Raw genomic sequence first — 19321 nt, forward strand, 5'->3', positions numbered from 1 at the left:
CTCAAGATTAGAAATCATGACATTTGAGATAATATATTAGCTTGTCTGTAAGATTAGTTAACAGACAGAAAGTAGAAAATAGGAATAAAGGGAGCATTTTCTAACAGCAAGAACCGTCCTTTGCTTTGGTAAACACTTTCTTTCATTTCTGTTTAATTGGGTTTCAGTGAAAAATCAGGCCAAGTCTACATGAATTGCATCAATTCATTTTGCTTCCTCTTTTATGAGCTAAGCAGTGATGCATATTTTAATCATTTGTTTCTTAACCTGTAAGAAAGCAACTGAGTGAAACTGATCTTTTTTAACAAAATGATAGATTATTAATATCATTTGATTCTGACATCTTTGAAAGCTGTGTTTTCTCAGGAACTTAATGGCATCACCATGTCTTTTCACATATCAGCACTACAGCTGACTGTCACACATTTGGATCTCTTGATGGGATCTATCACAACACTGATTGTATAAAAGCCCCTTTGCTATAAATCTTGTGTTAAGTTCTGTGAAACTCCCATGAGAATTCTTTTCTCTATTTTTAACACTATTTTGTTGTGTTGAATATACAAAAATGTAAGATTTTCAAAGCAATTGTATTAAGTAAGAAATAAAAATATTAGTACAAAACATACCGGTTTGTCTGGAAATATCAATTTATCAATACAATGGACACAGGGGTAGTCTCAACTAGTAAGCAATGGTTGACTGTCCTGCTTGGGTGAAACAGTACTATTACATAACTTGCAATGTCAGTTGTTCACCTCACAAAATAAAAAGCCTTGTCTACCCACATAACCCCAAGTTGTGTCATGAAATGGGTTGCTTTCAGCACAGCCAAGCCAGTTTCAACTATTCATAGCGCCCATTATCACCCATCTGGCTTCTCTTCTTCTTTGGCTTATTATCATCAACCAATTGTGTGCCTATCCTTTGTTTTTCTCTCTCATGGCTCTGTTTCCACCTTTCTGCTTACTCCTTCCCACCGCTCTCCATCATCAGGATGAATGCTACCTTTTCCTAGCTGCTTCAGGTTTTGAAGAAGGGCACAAAACATTAACTCTGTTTTCTCTCCACAGATGCTGCCAGACCCACAGAGTTTCTCACGCATTTTGTTTTAGTTTTTGTTTATTGTGTTTCACCATTACTTTACTTGATCACCCCAACATATATAAATAGTCAGACTGTTTTGGCTGGCATATTGCACTGGATGAACAGAAATTTCTGCTAACTAAAAGTTGTCAAGACCAAATTTATTGTTTTCAGTCCTTACCACCTAGTCAACAAATTCATCTCTTTCCCCAGCAGCTGTCTGAGGCTGAACCATTCTGCACACAACCTTGGAGTCATGTTTTGCCTCGAGACGGGCTACCAACTAATGACTAAGACTGTGCATTTCCACATAAATAATGTTGTCTGACTTCATCCTGACTCTCTTTGGTACTGATAGTTTGACAATTTTAATACATGTTCGGCAAATCTCCAATAACCTTTGCAAAATTCAGATTTTTTAAAAAATCATTCATGAGATGTGGGCATTACTTGCTGGGCAAGCATTTATTGCACATCCCTAGTTGAAGTTGAGAAGGTAGTAGTGAGCTGCCCTCTAGAAGCACTACAGTCCATGTCATCTAGTGCAAATCATCCATGATGCTGGTATCTACAGAACAACCTCAGTTACCCGAACAAGATCTCAATGTCCTGTAAAAACGTTATCCGTTATCCAACAATCAGTTATCCAAAAAAATCAGTTATCCGAACAAAACACTCCCCACCTGTCTTGAACAGGTAATTGAGGTTGTTCTGTATATAGTATCATGTATCAATATGGCTGTTCCCAAATTGCCACTGTATTTGCTGATCTACATTATTTCCTGATGCCTTGATCTTAACATCCTCATCCTTGTTTTCAAGTTCCTCCAGAGCCTCATTCTTCTCTCTAATCTCCACCTGCACAATTACACAAGATCTCTGTGCTCCTCCAAATTCTGGTCTCCTGAGCAACCCAGGTTTTATTCACTAATGATGATTGCAACTTCAGCTGTCAAGGCCCCAAACTCTGGAATAACACTGTGCTTGCCTTTCTCTCTTTCTCTCTTAAAAGACATTCCTGAAACTACCACAACTGTACAATTATTTCCTTCTATGCTACCATGTCAAGTGATTTTTGATATTACATCTTTGGACCACCTTGGAAGACTTTATCACATGGAAGGTGCTACATAAATCCAAACCACCTGTTGAAATAATTAATTGGATTTAACAAGCATCTGTGTAAAGTGGTCTTTCATAATGGTTATCACATCTGAAGAGAGACAAAAGGCATCCTTACAAGATTGTGTTAGATTTTAAACACTGACTCATTGATTGAAATCCATATTACAATGAAATAAATATTACCTACATAAATTAAATCCTAAATTCTCCAATCTGTGATATAAAAATTTATATACAATGAACTACTGCAATCACTCAGATTTCTTCACTTAAGGAAAGTTTTGTTTTCAAATTCTCAAATGACCTTATTCATTGTATGATAATTATCTATACTACTATTAATTTTAGTATTGTTTATACTACTATATTTAAGTTAATATAATAGAGTTATATAATTTTTAAGTAGATGAGTCTACATTTCATGAGGAAAAAGATATACTTTTTGAGCTCATTAATTTAATGAGTGTTAGCTCAAAGAATCAAGTTTAATTTCTGGTCATTTGCAGCCCGTTTCTGCCTGTGGAATGAAGCCCCAGAATCAGATGCTGTCTCCATCATGCATTTTAACTGAAACTTCAGAGCAACTCTGTTAATTTCTTTATAAGAAAAGTGAGTAAAGCTGACAGTATTGCATCATTTAGTGCCAAGTGATGTGCAACATTGTGCTGTGGAACAGACTTGGATCTGTGTTGAGATTGGCTAAACTAATTGCTATTAGAACTGTTTCAACTAGCAAAGAGAGGAGACTTCTGTCCTTTCAGTTTGAAAGGGCTAAATTTGAAACAAATCACATGAGCAAGAAGACAGTGTATTAATCAACAAAAAATCTACTTATTGGAGATGATCTTTATATGATTACACTTGAAAATGATCATTTTGTATTTAAATTAGACTCATCTCATTTAACCATATCACCAGGAATCTAACAATTTCTGTCAAGTAATAAATGTCACAACTTTAGTAAATGTCTCTGTTAATATTTTTAGGCTGTGTGGAAATGATATTGTTCATGAATATAAATTTTAAAATAACCCTGTGAAATTAGCTGGGACTATTTATCTGGTGGTTAGTTGGACTGAAAGTTGGTGGATTTGAACCCACTGAATTCCAGTTTATCTTGTCTCTTCTGAACAGTGGTGAGATAAACCCACCAATGAGAGGCCTTGGTGTAATCGAACCTCTCAATCTAGGAAACAAATGCTGCATACATTAGACAAAACTAGGATTTGTAAAATATTTCCACAAAAATTTGCAAATTATATTCCCTAATCAAGGTCAAGGAAACAGGCATTTTCTTTAGAACATATAAATAGTAAGATATTGCAGAGGTCATCGGCTTCAAATATCATTGAATTCAACTTCCCTGTCTTTGGGGAATTTTTGCTAATTCTCATCAGAACTGTTCTACTTCAGACATTTCAACCTGGTAACAAAGAATCTGATTTGTAGTTGCAGGTCGTGGAATAAAAATTCCACTTGTGATATTTTCCACCTTCATATTTTTCCCTTTGTGTTAATAAAACTGATAATCACAGATGTTCATTAACTCATTATATTCCATGACTTGCTTTTATTTCAGTCTCAAATCCTGCTGTGGTACTGCACTATCAAACTGCAGCAGCTTTATTTTTATCTGAAAAATTGACATGAATTTAGGAATTCAAATCACCAGAGATGACAAACATTGGTTTGGCATCTTTAAGGTTTGGAATTAATTCCATCCAAGCTGATGAAAAGGTACAAAGTGAAATTAGTTTTGCTTGAGTTTTGTCTTTTAACCTCACAGGATCATATCCACTATACAAAGTGATACTAAATGATACTAAATTAGCAGTCACCTGTGATTTTGAAGGGGGGTATTATTTCAGGTTAATGTTCACGGGATTAGAATAGGCTGTGTCCTGTATCCTGCCTCACATGATTAGGAAAAATGTTGCTTTCCCTACCGTTTATGTACTTCTTTTTGATTCACGTATAAAGGCTGATTACAATTATCAGAGATGCCTTCGTTCTGTTGAGATGTACAATGCTGTCTTTGGGTGCTCAAAGTCTCTTGACAGTATTCAGAGAACAACAAGTACATCTCCTAACATTTCTTTCTCAATGTGCATCACTGAAGACCAATTAGCTTGTTTTTTCTTATCATTGTTATTGTGTACTGTGCAGCTAATGGGAGCTGACTTTGCCTATACAAGCATTCAACATATTTCAAAACAATTCACAGTAGGATGAATTCTTGGAAATGTTTGAACGACATAATAAGGTGTTTTACTTTATTATTCAAAATATAAGTAAATGTTATAAAGTATGAGTATCATTGTTAATGTGGATTATAAAATGCACAATTAACTTCAACTGAGGGAGTTACCTTTTAATAGCGAATGAAGCAGAGGAAAAGAATTGGGGCAGACGTTTGTCAATGAAGCTTAAAATATGCATTAAACAATCCAACTATGGAACACCCAGTAACTCCAACAAAAGAGAACAGTGGCAGCACAGCACAAAAAGCATAGACACTTATCTTCCTCCGCCCCTAAAAAAACATCAGAAACAGAAAATATTGACAATTGGATAGACACAGAGAAAATGAATTCTTTTTACCCTTTGCTTCTGATTCAGTCGTTAAAAGTGAATAATAAATTACGGTTTGGATTTTGTATTAGCAATAATGGTAAATTGTAAGTTGTAAGTCAGACAATAACTTGCAACGATTGCACATTTGAATTCAAAGGTTAGGAATTGGCTCCTGCAGAAGCTACATAAGCAGAGACTTGCCATTGAAACAGATGGAAGGATATGGCATTGTGGTACTTACGTAATAGGTCCTCAATACATTTATCAGAAAATGTAGGGCTATTCATTTGAAAGTGAGTATGTTTTTAACACCACAATGGGCCTTAATGTATTAATAGAAATCTGTAGTCTGATTGGTTAAGGAGCATAGCACCAAAATGGTTTTATTCACCCGTGTGTCAGTGCAAAAGCTCTTTGGATGTCTATGGATAAGTGCAAGGGTCAAGAATATTTGCCTGTATTCTTTGACCAATCAGACCTAAATCCAGCCTGATATCATTTACACATAAAGAGATAATGGATGATGCCATTCATGTGGTGTGCACTGCTGAAGAAGAACAGGAATGTGTCAGTTTGGAGTCGTGGCCACACTCACAAGTACACATCTGAATTTTATGCAAAATCCATGTGTATAAAGCTGTCTCAGTTGATCCTTGGAAGTGAATTTCATTTTAACATTGCCGCTATGAAAGAGTTAATTTACATTTCTATGCTTGCTAGTGCATTGATTTCTTGTATTAAGAGTTATCTTTTCCATGATTCCATCAACATCTCGGATTACTTCTTTGCTGTGATGTCAACTGAGTATCAACTTTCACTTAGACCCTTACATTAATTTAAAAGAATGTCGTATGAGGCTATTTAGCAGGGATGTGCTCAGAATTAATACTGTTCAATAAATTTTATTTGCCTTGATATTCTCCATTGTTTTATTATTATGGGTCTTAAAGGATCAATCCACAATGAAGTCACTAGCATTGAGTTGTAAGAAACAAAGGCATTGGATGTGGGTCCATGATCAGATTGTAATTGTTCCAGGAACTAATGTCAAGTCAGGATCCAAATGTGATCCCACCGCCTTTTCTAGCTTTCTCTGCAGGTGTGTTGAAAGTTTTTGGGGATCTGTCAGTAATTGAGAAGTGATGATGTTGCTAAGAAGCCAGTCATATGATGTGTTCATCCTAAGTAATGGATTTTACAGCAGTAGAGCATGTTTCTTAACCAGGGTCATTGAGACAACTGCACCAGGAAGTGCCTTTTCAGTAAATCTGACAAGGTGTAAAGGTTTTGATTAGTTACACTGAAGACCTCCAACAATGACCATTGAAAGGCTGATGTTAAAGCACCATTTCTGCCAGAGATTGCTTTCATTGCTTGACAAGTGTCTTTCATTTGTCTTGCACTTCACTCATCTTCAGTTGCCAGTCTTCACTGTGACATAAGCACTCTTTATGGAGCTCCACTTTCCTCCTCTGCTGGGGAGGGTATGTGTTTAGAGATGGGGTGGGGTTAAGAACAGTGGAAGCCATTCCCCCATCATCAGCTCCAGCAGCAGCAAAAAAATCTTCTCTTCAGCCAACTCCCCCTTCACAGAGTATACAGGCTGAAAAGTGACATAAAATTTGAAACATTTAACACAGGGTCTACAGTCAAAGGATAACTCTAAACATTTAGCACAAGGTCTACAGTCTCTCAGGAAGGGTCACCGAACCCAAAACATTAACTCTGGTTTCTCTTCACAGATGCTGCCAGACTTGCTGAGCTTTTACAGCAGTTTCTGTTTTGGTTTCTTATAAACTCTGTCAAAATGTCAGAGTCTCACTCCCTTTGGAGGGTGAGGTCAGGTCACTGCTGACTTCTGCAGCACTATACAACAAGACCATCTTGTCCATGGAACCAGTGGGCATGGATAGTCAATGACGAGCAAGATGCCTCTCACTGCAGGATCACATCTTTCTCCCTGTCACCAAGCCAAGTGTATGTTTTTCCTGTCAGGAAAGAGAGCAGAGAGGTGTTAGTGCTTGTGTGCAGAGGAGGCAATGATGCTACAGGTGGAGGGTGGCTATGAGGAATGAATGCAGAAGTGATATAGGCTAAGGATCTCTGTGTGTTGGCTGTTTAAGGAGGCATCTGAGGTACCTGAGGAGAAATGGATAGAGCTGCAAGGTGTGTTCACCTGTGACAAGTTGTGCATGAGAATTCTGGCCAAACCAGAAGTGGAGGCTGTCTTTTCCTGACTCCTTTTGGTGGGTGGCTTCCAGGCTGACTATTTTCATTTGTGCCCACTGAGACTGTCTTTCTCCTGTCTTTGGGAAAGATTCGTTACTTTCCTCCCCTTGGATTCCCTCAAGAAGACCCTCCAGATCTGAGTGAGAGATCAAATAACGGTGAGCAATTGGAAGATTTTCTGCTGTTCCTTTCAATGAGAAGCCCTTCCTTTATAGGCCTTATTCTTTGCCACTTCCTGAATTGTTTGGGAACTTCAGAGAATGGATGATAATTGGTTTGCTCTGATGAATAGTAACTGTTGGGCATTACATTCAGAGAGTTAGGATCTAGAACTGAAAATAATTCCACCATTCTGGCAGGATCTGTGTGATAACACTTCATCCATTGAATTACAGTTGGAATGAATGAACTGATGTTTGAGTTTCATTTTTAGCATTTTTCAGGCATTATTGTTTGAGTCACTGTTGACAAAAAGAGACTCATGTTTATCCCATTCTTATGACATCTCTATGAAATGTCCAAAGTATCTACACAAACCATTTTTATTTATGGTGCAAAAGCTGCGGCTAGTTATATAAAACAAATACCCCACAAATGGAAGTGTTTTTTTCTACATTATTACTTGAAGAAGAAGGTTGGCTTAGGAATGTGCTCTGTTCTTCATTGTAAAGTGTGTGACAATGACAGCTATCTAAGCAAACATAGTACCTCATTGAACAATCACTTCATGTTATAAGCTAAACTCCTTCAGTAAGACTTATATCTATGAAAATGTCACCTAGAAATGTGAATGCAACAATGAACTAAGTTGAGAAAGCAGCAGAAAAAGGCACATCTATACTTTTATCAACATCCCCTATACAAATATATTACATCTCAGTTGGATCAGGCAACATGAGGGCACACCCTCATGTGAGCCATTCACTGCACCAATGAAATAGTCCTTTCTAACAATTTGGCAGGGATGACAGGAAGCATTTAAACCAAATTCAATGAATTAAATCATTAGTATTTATAAAACTTGTCACTGATTAGGGGTTATTACAATTTCAGTCATCTTTGCTAAGTTATCTCTTTTTAAAACTTGTGAATCCATCATCCGCACAGATTTCCGTTGAATCTTGTGAAGAAATGGAATTGTGCCCTTGTTTCATTCTTTAATGGGATGCAGCTATAACTGGCAAATTGTACATTTGTTACTCATCCCTAAATGCCCTTGAACTGAGTTGTTGCCAGCCATTACAGAGGGCAGTTAAGAATCAGCCACATTGCAGGGAATCTGTACTCATATCTAGGCCAGACAAGGTCAGGATGACAGATTTCCATTCCCAAAGGCCATTAGGAAACCAGATGTTTATGTCCTTATAATCAACAATGCTTTCATAATTACCATTGCTGAGACTAGTTTCACCTTCCAGATTTATTAATTGGATTCAAATTCCACCAGCTGCCATTGTAGGATTTGAACCCATGTGCCGAGAGCATTAGCTTGAGGTCTTTGGATTAGATTAGATTGCTTACAGTGTGGAAACAGGCCCTTCGGCCCAACAAGTCCACACCGACCTGCCGAGCGCAACCCATCCAGACACATTCCCCTACACCTAACACCACAGGCAATTTAGCATGGCCAATTTACCTAATCTGCACATTTTTGGATTATGGGAGGAAACCCACGCAGACACAGGGAGAATGTACAAACTCCACACAGAGTGTCACCTGAGGCGGGATTTGAACCCGGGTCTCTGGTGCTGTGAAGCAGCAGTGCTAACCACTGTGCCACCTACTGCCCATACTAAAGCAATCGCCAACCCTGACGCAGCACTGCAGACTTCGCTGGCTAGCCCACCTCAGCCCTATACTTGGTCAGTGTGGCGGTTGAACCCACAACCTTGGCGTTATTAGCACCACGCTCTAACCAGCTGAGCTAACCAACCAACGCTGATTACTGGGCCAGTGACATTACCACTACCATTGCTTCCTCGAGATATACATTTGTCCCTGCCACAATACTGGAATGTTCCAATCAAATTCACCAATGACATTTTAAAAGTCTATTAGAAAAGGAAACTATCCCATCTTGCCCTTTTTAAACATTTTTACATACTTTTTACAAGCCTTTTACATGATTGAGAACACTATTCTTCTCCAACACTTCTTCCTAGTTATTCAGTTGGTGGAGCTCAATTTGCCTGATTCCATTCTACTCAGTCATTACCAGAGAATGATCTCAGTGACTTCTCCACCTCGCGCCATTACCTCTGATGTCCACCAAGTATCTAGTCTTTCCCTTCCCCTAATTCTCATCTTCATGCCATCTCTCTGACACTTTGCCAGGATTTTTGATCTGGTGTTAGAGCACAAAGTTGAGGGAAGCCTAGTTCCAAGAACACAGGCTTTGAAAACGGCTACTTACACTTACGTTTTTCAGTTCAGTGAGGCAGACAGCAGGGAGGGTCACCTTGCTGGTACTGTGGAAGCTTCCAGCTATGGATGTCAGCTGGCCCTGGCACTGTGTCCAACGTTGAAAATAAAGAATACAAAATGAAAGATCCCTCCAGTCCCCTTCCCCTGATTCCACACTCTTCATGCCTGATTCATGCCAATTCTGCAATCTTATGCTCTCTATGCACCTTCCTTGCCCCTTATACTCACCATACAAAGCTATTCTTCTTGACTCATCATCCTTGACCTTTCCTCACCCCTGTGTGAACCTACGACCCTCTTTCCACCCATGTCCTGTATAGACCATCTGTCAGTTTAGTATCATGTTAACCACATATCCTTCACTTTCTCTATCAACATTTTCTTTATCGCTGAGCATATCCACAAACTTTATTCTCCACCATGGGCAGATCCCAAGACCCGTACAAAGATAAGATGGAATAAAGTTCAAACTGCCTATTACAGATGCAGACTTTGTTCACGATATTGAAAAAGAATTCTCATGCATAACAATCAATTTACAACATTTATATTCCTTCAACAGATAAAGCCTTATACAACAAATATTTCATTCAAGTGCAACAAGAATAGGAATTCATTGTCCCATATCAATGCATCCTAAACTGAAGTATTGCTGGCAATCAAACTGTAGAATGGAAGTCACCCTCTTGTGGTAACAGATGATTGTAAAATCAGCCAAGCAGCAATAATCCAATCATAGAAATCCTCTGGCATAGGAAGGCCCTATCTCCGATGAGTTGTGTGCAGTTCTGGCCCCCACACTATAGGAGGGATGTGGAGGCTTTGGAGAGTATTCAAAAGAGGTTTTCCAGGATGTTACCTGAATTGGAGTGCATTAGCTATGAGGAGAGGTTGGACAAACTTGAATTGGTTTCATTAGAGTGTTGGAAGCTGAGGGGCTCCCTGGTAGATGTATATGAAATTGTGAGAGGTATGAATAGGATCGATGGTTGGATTTCTTCCCAAGGATGGAAATGTCAAATATTAGGATGCATAGATGAAGGGTGAGAGGCAACAAGTTTAATGGAGATGTGCACTGAATGTTTTTACACAGGTACCTAGAATGCACTGCCAGGGTAGGTGATAGAAACAGATATGTTCGCAAAGTTTAAGAGGCATTTAGCCAGACACATGAACATGCAGGGAATACAGTGATTCAGACCATGTGCAGGCAGATAGAATTGGTTTGGAATGGCATCAAGTTTGCACAGACATGATGGGCCGAAGGTCTTGTTCTCGTATTGTTCTGTTCAATGTTCTATCAATTTCAAGGAACTGAAATAGCAAACAATCATTTTTGTTAATACTCCAAACATTTTTTCAAGGATTTCAAAGCCAGTAATTTTAAGCATTTTGACCCTGTAACATCTCCCTTTGAAGGGACACTGACACTTTTGACTGCTCCTATTGACCAATTCTTCTGAACATTTTGATAGGTTCTCTTTACATGTCCATGACAGTTACAACAATTGATTTTGACAGCTTTGTTGAGCTCCACTTGACAGTAATGAGTTTGTGCACTTTTTATGCAAATTTATGCCCAATAATCACAAGTCCAAAGGGGAACGTACCCTCTAAAGGACACATGGACTTCTCCAAAGATTTCTCTGGGTCGGATCCTAAGTGATACCTTTACCATTCCAAAAGTATAAGGACTAATATACTGGCAGGGAAATTTGCTAGAACTGCTTGGGAGGATTTAAACTAGTAAGGTGGGGGGGTGGGACCCAGGAAGATAGTGAGGAAAGAGATCGGTTTGAGACTGGTACAGCTGAGAACAGAAGTGAGTCAACCAGTCAGGGCAGGCAGGGACAAGGTAGGACTAATAAATTAAACTGCATTTATTTCAATGCAAGGGGCCTAACAGGGAAGGCAGATGAACTCAGGGCATGGTTAGGAACATGGGACTGGAGTATCATAGCAATTACGGAAACATGGCTCAGGGATGGGCAGGACTGGCAGCTTAATGTTCCAGGATACAGGAAGGATAGAAAGGGAGGCAAGAGAGGAGTGGGTGTGGCATTTTTGATAAAGGATAGCATTACAGCTGTGCTGATGGAGGACATTTCTGGAAATACATCCAGGGAAGTTATTTGGGTGCAACTGAGAAATAAGACATTGCCGACAGTGTCCATTTCCACTTACGCTCTGACACCATCATGTTTCTCAACTGTTCCACTATCTGAGCTAACACACTGCCTGCCTGACCTGCAGTTCTGGATGAGCAATAATTTCCTCCAGTTAGATATGTGAAAAAAAAACCTGAAACCATTGTCTTTATCCCTGTTACAAATTCTCAACCCAATATCCACATTCTCAGCAACTGAAACAGACATGGAGATGGTGTCATATTTGCCCTCAAGATGAACTTCTCTCAAAATGACTGCTCTGTGACCAAATCTTTTTTACCTCTGTCTCTACCTCAGGCCAATTAATCTGTAGCTGAAACCCTCATCTGTGCCTTTCTTTATTCGTTTACATGGGATGAGGCATTGCTGCTGAGGCTAACATTTATTTCCAACCTCTAATTGACCTTGAAATGATCACCTTGTTAGGCAATTTCAAAAGCCCGTTGTCTCAAACTGACTGTGCGTCTGAAATGGCATTGAGGAGAAAGTGAGGACTGCAGATGCTGGAAATCAGAATCAAGAGTGTCGTGCTGGAAAAGCGCAGCAGGTCAGGTAGCATCTGAGGAGCAGGAGAGTCAACATTTTGGACATAAGCCCTTCATCAGGGATTCTCCTGCTTCTCGGATGCTGCCTGACCTGTGCTTTTCCAGCACCACACTCTCGACACTGAAATTGCATTGAAGCCACACCTGGTAGGGTAGGGAAATTTCCTGCCCTTAAGTGTTTTATTCAACAAGTGGATAATAGCTTATTGGTCACCTTTACTGAGACAAGCTTTTAATTCCAGGTTTTATTAATCTAAATTTAAGTTCCACTTGCTGCTGTGGTGTGATGTGAACCGATATGCCCCACAGCATTAATCAGTCTGTGCCTCAGGAATAATCATTCAGTGTTTACCATTACAACACATTCTGCCTCTCCCAACCCCCTAACTCAGTCACTTCTATCCTTGACTACACCTGACCAGCCTCCAATCTTATACTGTCTGTAAAATTGAATACATCCAGAAATCTGTTGCTCAAGTCCTTATTTGATCCAAATCTCATTAACTTATCATCCTGTGCTGGCTGATCTACAATGACACTTCAACAATTAAAGCCTCAAATTTATAATTGTCTTCTCTGTTTTCGAATCTTTCCATGGTCTCTCACCTCCCTATCTCGGTAACCTCTTTTAGCCCCATAACATTAAACCATCACCACCACCAACACTCTCGTGAATGTAAACTTTAATTTTGGCCGTTTCCACATCACTGATTTGAATTGCCCCAACTTTGACAGCTGGAATCTCGTCACTAGATCCTCTTGGCCTGTTTATCTCCCCCTCACCCCACATTCTTTGTGTGGACATCTTACGCTCTGTCTCTCTGACTAAGCCTTTGATCATCTGCTCTAAAATTTCTTTGCTGTTCCAAATCAATTTTGTTTAATATCGTGCCTGCAAAATGCCTTGTAATGTTTAGCTTTGCTAATAACTCTATATGTGCCAAAGTCCTTGTGTTGCTTCATCTTCTTGCTGTTTCTGCTTCAGTAATCCAACCCTCTTTCTCTTACCCACCTTCAATGGAAAGCAACAAAGAAGAGGTCCATGACAATAGTCAGGATACTTCAAGAACAACTTCACTTTCATTCTTCAGATATTTCAGGAAGTTTCCACTTATCACAAATCTATTTGATATTGTCTGAAATCTTAACCATATTTCTGCTGTAAGGGATAATTTTATGCCATTCCCCCAGCCCCCAACCACAAAGGGAGCCAATACGATAAAGCAGATGGCCGGTGTGCCATCTCCTCTCGCACCAGCGATTTGTTCCTCGATTACAGTGGGCAAGTAAAATATCAGGCAGCCCTTTCTCAGAGAGCAGAGAGGTGCCCTGTGCCCATGAGGAGAAATCCCCCCTCCCACTTCCCCAAGATGGTCTACCTCCACTGTCGGAGTGTTTGAAAGGAACAGAGATCATTGGAAGTGTCAGGATCAGTAGAGAGAGCAGCAAGTAAATTGTATCATATCCACAGACGGCTCTTGTAGAGCAGTGATAGTGTCCCTATATCTGAGCCAGGAGGCCTAGATTCATGTCCCAACTGCTCAACTGTCCCAACTGAGCTGGTTAGTTAGAATAGATTTAGAGAAACTGTTCCTGCTAGCAAAAAGAAGAACAGGAGGACATGGATTTAAAATCATCCATAAAAGATGTAAGAGTGAAGAGAAGAAAAATATTTTTACTCAGCGAGTAGTTATGGTATGGAATGCAGTGCCATGAAGAGTGATACAGGCAGGTTCAATTGAAGCTTTCAAGAGGGTATCAGATGATTATTTGGATAAAAATAATGTTCAGCGGTATGGAGATAAAGCAGAGATTGGTAATGACGTTCATCTAAGTAATGAGTTGGTACAGGCTCAATGGAAGAAATGACTACCTCTGCACGGTAACGCTTCTGTGATCTGTGATTGTTCCTCCACCCTGTTGCCGAATCTCTTAAACCCACCTCTACACATAATCTGCCCCACTGAGGAATAGAAGCTGTGACTGCCCAAATTTCCTGGACTTGCCTGAAGTTCAGGACACAGTTTTACTTCTTTGTGGGGACTGGTTGTCGTGTCGGCAGTAGCCATTGCTCTCTCATGGTGTTGCTGAGCGATTTGAGCTGCCAGCTAACCCATTTTCACCACCCCAGCCTATTATGGCTGTCAGGTAGCCAGAATTCTCATTTCCCCATCCTCCATAGGATGGAACTTTCAACTTCAACAGTATTGGATTGGCCACTCAATGTTAATCCCATACATTTTGCTCTTTCCCAAGATTTCAACAGAGAAAAGAATTGCATGGGTAATAATGGATAGGAGATCTGATACCACCACCCTTATTGAAGTTGAAATATATGCCTGAAGTTTTAGCATCCAGTCCCTCTCTGAAGGACTGAAGGGAATTGGTATCACTTGTAGAAAGACTCATCACAAATCAGTCTTTGAGAAAAATAAAATTATTTCTTATCCAACCTCATTCCCTGCTTTTTCAATTTAAATGTAAAGTGTATGCATTGTGGAGTTGATTTTCATTCCCTGTGTCAGGCAGACACTGTGATAATATGTTAGAAATAGCAGCACATTTTGGTGAGGGCACCTTTGAATGGGTTGCTCAAGCACTCACCAGCAACACGCAAGAGACAATTAATCCATGAAAATTAAGTCTACAATGCTGATAAAAGTTAAGACACCTTAATGCCTCACAAATTTGTGAGAATTCTTTGACGTGGTAGCAAGCAGGATAGATAAACAGGGAAACAGTGGTTGTAATATATTTGGATTTTCAGAATGTATTTGAAGGCAACCAGCCATTAGGCTCCTTAATAAGAAAAGAGTCCATGGTATGGAGGTAATGCATTAGCATGGATAGAGGAATGGCTAAATAATAGAAGAGAGTTAATAAACGAGAGTTCAGATAATGGGGACATTTTCATGCAAGCAACATCTAACTAGTATTGTGCTATAGGGATCAGTGCTGAGCCCAGAATTATTTACAATATTTATAAATGACTTATATGAAAGAACCCTTTCCGAATAACTGCCAGTGGACATTCCAACTCAAAGTGGACATTTCAAGTCTACTTCTTAATTTGAAAATTTGCTGTTGATGAGAAGTAGTATTTTGTGGGCTCCCAAAGTGAATGACAGTCTATGTCTTTCTATTTCCATGTCTTCAATTAAGGGTACTGTGCTAATAATGTAGGGCTGGAGTGAACTGAAAGGTCTAAGGTTATTGATAAGTATATATCAACTGTTTTCATGGAGATTTACAACATTGTTAAAAAGATGGAAAAATGTTTCCAGGATATTATTTTAAGGTGAATAATAAGACAGGTTGACATAAACTTAAGCAAGCATAAAATACATTTAAGACTTATTTCAGACCATTTATTTTGAACAAATACATAGAATAGACCTTCAGTATGTGTTTGGCAACTAAAAGCATTGGAAACATTGAAAAATAATTGACATTGAAATGTAGACACTCTTGGATCTTTCCAGGTAAGTTAAGCAGAATGACCTCCCTCATCAGTAACTATTTTATTATTGCTCTTTCTGTAGTTCAGTTCAATTTTTGAATCATCAAATCCAAATATCTCACAGTTCTTAAACAGAATCATTTAATTCAAGGAAGATAAATATACATTGGTTGTCTCTGACTTCTTCCATGAAGCACCACCTTCATATAAGTTGTTCATTGAAATTGTTTCTCCTTTAGTGATAGCTTTCAAAGGTATTAAATATTGGAAATATTTAACCTGATGGTATATGTTTCAAAGCCCCAGGACTATTTTGGCAGCATTATGCTAATATTATTTAGAACACATTTCAGTCAAATTATAAATTCTAATAAATCTAGGAGCAGGAACAAGGGTACTCTGTGGACTTATTGTTACAATGAAGGGTTTGAGTTTTAACACAGGTTGTTTATGCATGTCATATGGCAAATCATTCTTTCATACAAAGATAATTCTTATTTTCTCTCAGAGGGTTGTGAATTCCCTTTCTGAAAAGGCAGTGACTGCTGCATCTTTAAAGCAGCAGTGGACAGATTCTTGATTACCACAGGGATGAAAAATTATTGGGGATATGCAGGGATGTAGAGCTGAGGTTAAAATCAGATTGGCTACCATCCTATTGAATGGCAGAGCTGACTCAAAGGGCTGAATGGCCTATTCTTGCTCTTTGTTCATATGTTCGCATAAACCAGGAGACAGGAAGAATTAGCACCTGCAGGAGCTAAAATCCAGGTGTCGATTTTGCAAACCAGTTTCTTTTCAGAGTTAAACATGACAAAGTGTGAAGGAAAAAGATTTATATGCATGTCCATTTTCATCTGGATAATTTTGTTTGTTGAACTGAATATGCATTTAACAAGGATTTGCTGCAGTAATGTGTCTTTTGCTCAGCCTTTGCGAATCCTCTTTTGACAGATCTATTTCTGTAGCAACCTTGTCACATCTCGATCGGGCATGGACATGATATGTGGGATTTTCATACTAAGCACAAGAAATGACAGGATCGTCCATTGTAAAATGATACTTTTTGACACAGATTTATAGCACTTTTGAGTCCTCATGGAAATCACATGCCATCCATTGGTTGGAGACTGGAAAAAGTTTGCTCTTCTTTGCATGTAAAGGTTACAGATGTTCCAGAATCAACAAACAGATTATTTCACAGTTTCTTTTATTTTATCAATGTTATTTTCCTGAAGAGTGTTTGCTTTAAAAACACACTGTCATGGATACTGAGTTTTACAATTTGACGAATGGCAGTGGTATTGTATTGATAGTATAACGCTTCAGAATCTGATAATCCCCTTAAGAACTTCCAACTGCTTCAAACTGTGGTTTGTATTTGTCAGGGGAAGGCACACAATAAGAATTCACTTTGTTTCTTTTTTTAATCCCTTCTCACCACTGCCATAGTATCTACAACAATAGTTCACAACTCGATTCCTCTAGCTTCAATATCTCATATTTTAAATCCGAGGCTTTTGAAAGATCGGCAGCCAAAAATAACTACACATTCCTCCAAGCTCCCAAGGTTAGTGTTGGAGAAGTAAACATTAATTTATCAACAACAAATGTCAGAATAAATTCACCCTTCTAATGGCTGTGCTATCTTTGCTGAAATGAAATCAAACCATTGAAGTAATCGGTATTTTTCTGGTCATTTAATTTACTTGTATTATGTATTTTACCTCTGGGTACAGCACATCATATTGATATTCGGTTTGTTGGATACAATGGAGGATGTCTTGTTACACGAAAGTACAATGGTATTGTTATTGGGCACATGTTTACATCTGGAATGTCCACATTCTTGTCAACTTCATGAACTCTTCTGTACATCAACAAAAGGGATTGGAATCTATACTACAAAGCTTCTTCTTCCATCCTGGAGCCATTCTGCACGAACTGGTTGTGGACTTGAATTGACAGGACTTGGATCAATGGTACATAACCTTTGAGAATCTAATGAAGGGGGTAATACAATTTTGAAGATGTGGTGAAAGAGAAGCAGTGTAGGCTATTTAGCAGTCAGCATGAATTTAAACACTGATACACTTGTGATTAAATATGTATACGACTAAAGGACTTATATCACCCTTCATAATCTTAATGTACAGAGATAATTATCATACAATTGCAGTACCATGTGCAGTTGCCAAAAAAATACATTGAGTTTAAGTTCTGTGTCCTCCAACAATCAAATTACTCCAGCATTGTTGAGAAATAAAACCACATTTGTTATTACTGCTCTGAAAGTTTGGTCTGGAATTTCCCCTGAAATGTAAAAACAGCAGGGTTATGGCAAATGTATGACATTTTCTATTCCAGTTTTAGGGGCTCGTACTTATGCCAAAGTCTGACACTGACTCATATTTTATGCTGATTTGATCATCATATACTGGAATTTAAAAACCAATAAAAACAAGTGACTATCAGTTGATGATCAGGTCCAAGACATTGACAGAACCTACATTATACCTTTTCTACATGTGTCTCATTATATGTGGCAATTGTGATTGAAGTAATCAAATCACAGTTTTGCACATGGTATCCATTATTTTTAAATATATTCTGATCTGCCTAATTAGATCAAAACCTGCAATTTGCTGTTAGGTTGAGGCTTAGCTCAGTCCTAACCTGAAGTTCTGACTTTGATGTGGAAGGGAGGTGGATTTCCATTGATACCACCTGGACAATAGACAGGAATGGATGACTATTCTGGAACATAGTACCATATTGTTATGTGATCAGCTCCACCCTATTACTTCCATGTGGTAATGACATCAAATTTCTCCAGGGCTCAACTGCGTAATGTAGGCATGCACTATTGGAACCAGCTGTGATTATTATTAATTATTTTGGAATCTGCAGTCAATGCTATTTCACTTTTGTGAAATTATTTATTGGCCATGTTCTTAAATGACTGGTGAAAATGTGTAAAGTAAGGTCTTATCCATCATTTGAGTGCAATGGGTGTGCCCTCTATCCATCAAGATGTTTCACACCTCATCCCCCATTTTGATCCCCCATGCCTAGCCTCTAATGTCAATCCTCCATCCATCTTAACTCTTCCCCAACTCCTCAAGACTGCTTGGAACACCTCATGGCTGCAGCCTTATTAAATATTGATCAGTGCTACATGAATGCCAGCTCTCACCCCTCCACAATACCGACCATAAAATTCAGACTAGTATCTCTTTCTTTCTCTGTAGCTCTCTTTCTGTCTTTCACTGGTTCTCTTCCCTAATCTTCTTCCACCAGTTCCTTCACTTTATTTCCCCATATCTCCTCCCGTACATATGTTTTATTTTCTCTCTGATTTTGCATCACTCCACCACTCTTTCTCTTTGCTCTTTTAACTTCAGTTATTTTCACTTTACTTTTCATTGGCTTTAAGGAGAGAGTGAGGACTGCAGATGCTGGAGATCAGAGCTGAAAATGTGTTGCTGGAAAAGCGCAGCAGGTCAGGCAGCATTCAAGGAACAGGAGAATTAACGTTTCGGGCATAAGTCCTTCTTCAAGAATGAGGAAAGTGTGTCCAGCAGGCTAAGATAAAAGGTAGGGAGGAGGGACTTGGGGGAGGGGCGTTGGAAATGCGATAGGTGGAAGGAGGTCAAGGTGAGGGTGATAGGCCGGAGTGGGGTGGGGGCGGAGAGGTCAGGAAGAAGATT

General features: G+C 39.0%; 1 protein-coding gene and 1 non-coding gene across 19 annotated transcripts in view; one reads left to right on the forward strand and one right to left on the reverse strand.

Annotated features, from left to right (window-relative positions):
- Positions 1–19321, forward strand: part of LOC122556528 (teneurin-2-like) — a 1106639-nt gene that overhangs the window by 700123 nt on the left and 387195 nt on the right. Inside the window, exon 1 of one of the 18 annotated variants that reach the window (XM_043703293.1) lies at positions 2776–2820. The exons of the other annotated variants lie outside the window; for them this stretch is intronic. The gene's annotated coding sequence lies outside the window, so the exon portion shown is untranslated. Of the gene's footprint in view, positions 1–2775; positions 2821–19321 lie in introns of those variants that run through there. 18 annotated transcript variants of the gene reach the window in all.
- On the reverse strand, positions 8875–8948 carry trnai-aau. Its single transcript has one exon. It is a non-coding gene; the product is annotated as a tRNA-Ile (tRNA).

The sequence above is a fragment of the Chiloscyllium plagiosum genome, chromosome 14 (assembly GCF_004010195.1).
Source record: "Chiloscyllium plagiosum isolate BGI_BamShark_2017 chromosome 14, ASM401019v2, whole genome shotgun sequence".
Taxonomy (NCBI): Eukaryota; Metazoa; Chordata; class Chondrichthyes; order Orectolobiformes; family Hemiscylliidae; genus Chiloscyllium; species Chiloscyllium plagiosum.